An 8,908-nucleotide genomic window follows, 5' to 3' on the forward strand; every position below is an offset into this window, starting at 1 on the left:
ATAGTTATTAATTAGCTACAATATATAACATATTAATTTGCAGGCCTAATTTAATCCCAATAAAAACTTTTCAAAATGTGAATGTAGACTTTTCCAAATTAAATGAAAACATGTTGGTAAAAAATTAAATAACCCATTATATATAATTGCTTTGCGTAAATTCTAGTTTTATTTTCTATATTTTGGTTTTATCTAAATTATAAATATTCTGACTTTTTAAATAATATTTTATGTTACCAAAATTATAATTGATTTGCTTGTCCTGTGCATAGATTTAAACCTATTTAAAACTAGTTACAAGTAACAAGATTAAAAAAAATAAAAAAGAAAGATATAATGAATACTTATTGTTTTATTTAGAGCATGTTCAAAAATATCTAAATCTCATATCTACCGAAAGTGATCTTAGTTATTGCTGAATAATTGTCTAGGAGAAAGAAATACCCGATACTTATTGACCATTAAAAAATCCTTCAATTGTACCAAAAAAATATTTTAAAAAAACTTCATTCAGTAAATTAAAAAAACACAAATTTTATTCATTAACATTCACAACATATTTTTAAAATACTAAATAAAACTTCAATTATTACCATAACTATTTTCTTTTCTTTAACCAATATCAAATTTAAACCTCAATTTGATCTCCATTATGCATGCTTTCTTTTTTCTTTTACACATTTTTTAGCATAATATTTAAAGAAGCTCTTGAATTATTTAAAAAAATTTAAATAAATTTTTATACTTTTATTACGTTTAATCAAGTTTTTATATTTTTATTTTAAGTCAAATAAATTTTTATAATTTTATTTTGAGTCAAATAAACTCTCAAGACTAATGATTAATTTATTCAAAATATCATTTATTATTCTATATAATATAACACTAACGTGTTATGGTAATATATTATAATTGATGATGACGTTACATATTTATTTGGTATGATAACATGATTATGTAACGTTTTTTATCTTTCACATCAATATTATATCAATATCATGTAAATATAAAATAATAAATAATATTTAAATTAATAATACTTAATTAATTATTAATCATAAAAATTTACTTAATTTAAAATAAAAAATATTAAAATTTGATTGAAAGAATAAAAATATAAAATATTATTATTTTTAAATAATTTAAAATTTTATTTAAACATTGTATTTTTAAAAAAAATATTTCTTTCGTAATTCACCTTAATGAATCTCATTTGCAAATTCCTTAATTACATTTCACATCATTCATTTATTGCGGTTGTTGATTGTGTTGCTGTACCATTTAAGTTTTACTGCAAATTCCTTAATTACATTTCACGTCATTCATTTATTACGGTAGTTGCTGTGCCATTTAATTTTTACTGACTTGATATATATTTATTAAGTAATTTTTTATTTCAAATAAAATTTAAAATTTTTAATTACTATTTCTTTCTCGTTCACCCACGTAGTGGGACCACTTCCGCCTCATCTTCGGCGATGCCATCAATCTAAACCACTCATTTTTAAATGAATGAAGAGTTACTTTTGGTAACTCGTCCTTTATAAATTCACAAGCAGAAGCAGTACGCCATTCACATGATGAAAGAAAAGCTCTCCCGTCTTAAATTTTATAGTACAATAACTGAGCAAGTGGCCCCGACCCATGTGTTTTATCGTATTCCGGTCAAGAGTCAGTGATTCTGTTTGGCCTTTAATATACATATATTTATATTTTTTTCCGAATAACATCAAATTTATTCATCAAAAAAGGAAAAGAACCCCTCTACCATTGTAAAGAACAAAATGGCAGAAAGCTTTGGTCGTGTATCAGTCCAATTTATCTGAGATATCATTCCAAAATCTCCTCCAAGGACCAAAGGGTATCGTGCCCCTGTACACACCAAGACCCAAAAACCAAACCACCAAAGAAGACCACTATGTTCACCCCTCTTAAAATATCTAATAAATACTTATTGTTTTATTTAGAGCATGTTCAAAAATATCTAAATCTCATATCTACCGAAAGTGATCTTAGTTATTGCTGAATAATTGTATAGGAGAGAGAAATACCCAATACTTATTGACCATAAAAAAATCCTTCAATTGTACTAAAAATTTTTTTAAAAAAACTTCATTCAATAAATTAAAAAAAATACAAATTTTATTCATTAGCATTCACAACACATTTTTAAAATACCAAATAAAACTTCAATTATTACCATAACTATTTTCTTTTCTTTAACCAAATATCAAATTTAAATCTCAATTTGATCTCCATTATGCATACTTTCTTTTTTCTTTTACATATTTTTTTGACATAATATCTAAAAAAAACTCTTAAACTATTTAAAAAAATTTAAAAATCTTTATACTTTTATTACATTTAATCAAGTTTTTATATTTTTATTTTAAGTCAAATAAACTCTTATATTTTTATTTATAGTCAAATAAACTCTTGAAATTAATTATTAATTTATTCAAAATGTCATTTATTATTCTATATTGTATAGTAATAATGTGACCTATTAATATATCATAATTGATGATAATATGATACGTTAATATATTATAATTAATGATGATGTGACATATTTATTTGGTATAATAATATGATCATATAACGTTATTTACCTTTTACATCAATACTATGTCAATGTGATATAGATATAAAATGACAAGTAATATTTTGATTAATGATAATTAATTAATTATTAATTATAAAAATTTATTTGATTTAAAATAAAAATATAAAATTTTGATTGAACGTAATAAAAAATAAAAAAATTAAATTTTTAAATAATTTAAATTTTTATTTAAGCATTATATATTTTTAAAAAAAATATTTCTTTTATAATTCACCTTAATGAATCCCATTTGCAAATTCCTTAATAACATTGCGCTTCATTCATTTATTATGGTTGTCGATTGAGTTAACGTACCGTTTTAATTTTTATTGACTTGATAAATATTTATTAAATAATTTTTTTATTTTAAATAAAATTTAAAATTTTTAATTACTATGTTTATCTCGTTCACCCACTTAATTGGAGCACTTTCGCCTCTTCTTCGGCGATGCCATCAATCTAAACCCCTCATTTTTAAATGAACAAGGACTTACTTTTGCTAAGTCTTCCTTTATAAATTCACAAGCAGAACACGAAAACAACGTCTTGAATACTTTTCCACAAACAGTTGATTTCATCGAAGATATTTCGAAAGTTTCGTTGTCGAGCCGAGTCATCACTCACCCATTAAATCGTAACTTAAAAATCTGATTCAATAAAAGTCAAGCGTAGGCATTACGTTGGCCATTGACGGAACGGCTGAGATGACAGCCACCAAGTTGCCATGACAAGTTGCATCCACAACTATTCTACAAGAAAGAAAATTGTATAGAGTTACCCAGACTTTACACATCAAAGAAAAGTTTTATCACACAATAATTGAGAACGTGGGCCCAAACGCCCGTCTATTTTACTTGGTTCACGTGAAGAGCATGTGACTTTGTTTTGTTTTTAAGGACCTACGATCGATTGATAGATGGCCACATATTCAATGCTCATGACCCGAGTTAAGTGTAAGAGTAGACTGGATAATTTTAAATATGACATGATAACAAGATATAATATGATATAAAATTAAATAAATTTGGATTAATTTTATTATGTTTTGTGTTTAAAATGTATTTAATTAATTATGTTAATTATGTTGTTGTGTTTAAATATTTATATGTGACATATTTAATATTAATGATAGATTTTATTAATATGATAATAAATTTTATATATATTATTTATGTTAAATTTTATTATATTTGATATTATTATAATTATTGATTTTAAATTTAAATAATAAAATTATATTTAATTGTAAATATTTTATGTTAATGGCATTAAACATATTAATTGTTTTAAGAAAAAATTATATTAATCATTTAATCGTGTTTCTTAATCAAGTCATATAAAAAATTCTTGACATGTTTTAATAAACGTGTTAATGATGCATGTTACACGATTATTAAATATATTTGTGAACATATTTCAGATGCTGATACAAATAATTATTTGTATCATATTTATATTTAGTTTTATTGTGTTTTATGTTTTATACGGATCAACATGATTAAAACATGAAAACACGAATTGTTAAATTTACGTAAGAGTAAAGTACAGGTAGACTTAACAATTTTTTTTGACAGAAAAGCTATAATAATAAGTTGGAATCATGTTGAAAAAACATATTCTTGTCATATCATACAATAATAAGCTTTTAACTTCTGTTAGAGGACTATTATGAGCAACATAAGAAATATCATAAGAGAACTTCAAATTGGTTAAAAAATTTGCAACCGTATTAGTTTCACAATATAGGTGGGTGACTTTGACCTCTTATTGTTTCTATAATATCTAGTGAATTACTATGAGTAAGTCTATATTAACACATGGAGGAACAACAAACATTGAAATAGCATCAACAACTATTTTATTATCCACTTGAAGCCAACGTCTACAAATCACTGACTCCCAAGCCAATTTCAACCCGTAAAAAACTTCTCATAGTTCCGCTCTTAAGCACTTTTTGCTCACCCATCAAAACCCTTTCATTTTGTTGCTTTTGTCTTCCATTATCTTGTTTTCCTTTCTCAGTGTTTTGCTTGCTCCGTTGTTTCGTTCTCATCTTTTGTCCTCCACCTTAAGGCATCGGCTTCTTAGGTTCCTGTACTTTCTACCTCAAAACCAAAAACCTTTCACTTTCATTTAAATAAATCTTTATATTTTTATTTTAAATCAAATAAATTTTTAAAATTAATTATTAATTTATTTAAAATATAATTTATTATTCTATATCACATAACATTAATGTGACATATTAATATATTATAATTAATAATAATATAATATATTTATTTAACATGATAACATGATTATATGATATTTTTTACTCTCTACATCAACACTATATCAGTGTTATATGAATATAAAATAATAAATAGTATTTGAATTAATAATAATTAATCAATAATTAATCATAAAGATATATTTAATTTAAATAAAAATATTAAAATTTAATTAAACATAATAAAAAATTTAAAATAATTTAAAATTTTATTTAAACATTATATATTTTTTAAAAAAAATAATTCTTTCATAATTCACCTTAATGAACCTCACTTGCAAATTCATTAATTACATTTCGCATCATTCATTTATTATGTATGTTGATTGAGTTGATGTACCACCTAATTTTTGTCGACGTTATATATATTTAGTAAGTAATTTTTTTATTCCTTTCAAAAAAAGTAAATTTTTTATTTCAAATAAAAATTTAAAATTTTTTTCGCTCACCTACGTAGTGGGACTTCTTTCGCCTCATCTTCGGCGATGCCATCAATCTAAACCACTCACTTTTAAATGAATGAAGACTTCCTTTTGGTAAGTCTTCCTACATAAATTCACAAGCGGAACACGAAAACAACGTCTCCTATACTTTTTCACAAACAGTTAATTTCATCGAAGATATTTCAAAAGGTTCATTGTCGAACCGAGTCATCACTCACCCATTAAATCGTAACTTCAAAATCTGATTCAATTAAAATCAAGCGTAGGCATTACGCTGGCCATTGACGGAACGGATGAGATGACAGCCAACCGGTAGCCATGACAAGATGCATACACAACTATTCTAAAAAGAAAGAAAATTGTATAGAGTTACCAAGACTTTTCGTAAGTCTTCCTTCATATTTCGACAAGCAGCCTTTACACGTCATAGAAAAGCTTTATCACACAATAATCGGCCTTACGTTGACCATGGACGTAACCGATGAGATGACAGCCACCAAGTTGCATACACAATAATCCTAAAAAAAAGAAAGAAAGTGATATTTCTTATTGCTGAATAATTGTATAGAATCAGGAAGACTTTTCGTAAGTCTTCCTTCATATTTGGACAAGCAGCCTATACACGTCAAAGAAAAGTTTTGTCACACAATAATTGAGCACGTGGGCCCAAACCCCCGTGTACTTTATTTGGTTCACTTGAAGAGCACGTGACTTTGTTTTGTTTTTAGGGACCTACGACCAAATTGATAGATGGCCACATATTCAATGCTCATGACCCGAACTAGGTGTAAGAGTAGATTTGATAATTGTAAACATGATATAATAAAATAATATAAAAAATATAAAATTAAATAAGTTTAGATTTAATTTTATTGTATTTTATGTTTAAAACATATTTAATTAATCATATTAATCTCATTATCATATTTAAACGTATATAAATGATACATTGAATATTAATAATAAATTTTATTAGTATAATAATAAATTTTATGTCACGATCGATACTTCTCTCGAGTTCGTGACAATCGTCGCGACGTCTCGGTAGACATTCGTTATCCGAAGTGTCAACCGAAATCCCACAAAGCTTTAGTACTATTTTTTTTCTCCCCTATGAGTAATCATCGCCAAACCTTGTTTTTAAAGAATTTTAAGCTTTTTTCCTTTCAAAATCGTGAAAAAATAATTTTCGACTTACAGGGACATTTTCGTAATTTTTTCTCAAAATTTTTCGAACTCGACTAAAAATGTAGTAGATGAGTGGAAAACACGTATTTCATGATTTAAAATAAATTTGAATGTCTAAAACATTTATTAAAAATGAAATTACAATTATTTGAATAAAATAAAATATTTAATAAAATATTTTAATTTCTTGTAAAACAATATTTATAGAGTCATCGGTAAATAATTTTTGTAATGTAAAAGCTAAATAAATTCATACGTACTATAATACAGATAACCGGGATGTGAAATTTACTTTACAGTGACTCGTGAACCCACAAGGAACAAAATGCCACAAAGGCAGTAAACTTACAATTTTTGGAGTAGTAAAGCCGACTATAATCCTTGACGATATCTATTATCCACAGGCTACCACGGGCCTGAAATGGTTGCAAAAGAGGGTGGTGAGATTATAAAATTTCAATGAGTAAACAGATACCATCTAAACTATCTAAAGTCGAGTAAATGGAGACAAATAAAACAATTTAACATACTGAAATTCATCACCTTTCAACTTGTTTCAACCAAATAAAATCGAGTAATTAACATGGCTTATGAATTTCTTAAAACTTTGACTCGTGCCAAAATCATGATCATACTCAATCATCAGGGATACCTTAACCGAGAGCTATCCAAACCGAGTTCACCAAGGCTGTTAAAAAGTTATGTATGCATAAATTATGTTTTTATTTTGAAAATATAGTCGTTCCTTGACGTTAGCTGAACTCCCCCTCAAGTAGTGGTTTGGAGTGAAGTGAACTCTAAAGTGTTAACCTTAGGAGTTATCCATCCGCGCCTCTCAAACTGAGGTATGAATATAACGGGATTACCGTGTCCCTCTAATAGATTGGTTCACGAAACCCTCCCACCGCAGTAAGCTAATAATTATCCCACCAATCAATAAAATTCAATAACATGATATGACAATTATTACAATTCACAACCTTTCAAGGCTAAATAAACAGTTCATATATTTCAACACAAATACCAATTCAGCCATTCATGCAAATATTGTCATAAGCCATTCGATTCAAACCATGAATTTACAACACATCAAATGGTCTCCAATTACTCTATTTGAAAAGCCATTGTTCAATTTTAAAACAATTTTATGAAATCATTTCACTAAATCACATTTTGTTTATAAAATCGAAAAATTAATCATTTAATTCATTTTCCATAAAATTCACAAAATCGGATAAAAACATACTTTAGATAATTAAGACGATAGTAAGGTTACTCACAGTACTAGAAGTTCGATATACTCCTATTCCCGATCATCGGGCACAATCTCTTTACCCTTGTTAGAGGGCTCACCACCTATACATCATATGTGACACGAATTTCAATAAATTGTGTCAATTTATCATAAACTATTTCAGGTTCTATAAATCTATATGAATGCATGAAATGTGATGCAAAATATCTGAATAGTCGTTTAAATACGGTATTCGACCTAATTCGCACTATTCTCGGTGTAATTAGCTAAAACCTCCAATTTAACTCCAAATCGATTTCTTTCATTTTCGACACTCCAATTATACTTAAAATACCTCAATGATTGTGAATATGATTCAATTTATCAGTCTGAACCATAAATCACACATGTCTATACATTAGGTAAAAATTCATATTTTCATGCTAAAATTTCTCATTAAATTTCTAGCCTCACTAATCATTAAATACCACCAAAATATCATGACATATCATTAATTTCAGCCTCAATATCCTCCCTAGAAAATTCGACCTCTTGTGGGTTTGTGAAGAACAAAGTGATTCCTTGCTAGATTTTCATCCTTTCCATTACCAAACAACCAAAAACACTTAATTAGCTTGAAAATCTAGCAAAATCAATGCTCAAAACCTCTCCTCTCAAATTCGGCCAGCATGGGTTCATCATGCAAACTTGAGTTCTAAGCATGGAAAATGAAAAAGAAAGCATGGGTAGTGTAAATCACAAGATAAAATCATAAAATTTTACCTTTATTAACTTAATCCCTTGAAATCCCACACTTTTTCTTCAATTTTCTCACCTAGGGTTTGTGTTCTTTCCTTTCCTCTTCACTTCATGCTTTGGCCGGCCATATGGATGAGACTAAGAGAGTTTTAAATAGATTTTACAAGGAAATTCTAGAATAATCCTAGCTTGACACATGGCATATTTTCATTGGTCCATGTGTAATACTTATCCATTAAGCAATCTCTCTTCACCACATAAAATGTTTCAATTATCCACAATGTAAAATGTTAATGGCTGAAATCCAAGGGCATGACAAGTGCTAGGTGGTGTAAAATTTCAAAATTCCAACTTTGCCCCCGTAAACTCGTAAAATTATCGTTTTGCCCCCAGGACTCCATAAATGT

General features: G+C 27.1%; 1 long non-coding RNA gene across 1 annotated transcript; it reads right to left on the minus strand.

Annotated features, from left to right (window-relative positions):
* Positions 1 to 5,482: 5,482 nt before the first annotated feature.
* LOC148763010 (uncharacterized) lies at positions 5,483 to 8,620 on the minus strand. Its single transcript, XR_016026478.1, has 4 exons — positions 8,526 to 8,620; positions 7,789 to 7,864; positions 6,858 to 6,924; positions 5,483 to 5,838 (listed from the first exon to the last, which is right to left on the minus strand). It is a non-coding gene; the product is annotated as an uncharacterized LOC148763010 (long non-coding RNA).
* Between the last annotated feature and the right edge of the window lie 288 nt (positions 8,621 to 8,908).

Source organism: Theobroma cacao, chromosome 5 (assembly GCF_053813885.1).
Source record: "Theobroma cacao isolate CCN51 chromosome 5, ASM5381388v1, whole genome shotgun sequence".
Classification (NCBI taxonomy): Eukaryota; Viridiplantae; Streptophyta; class Magnoliopsida; order Malvales; family Malvaceae; genus Theobroma; species Theobroma cacao.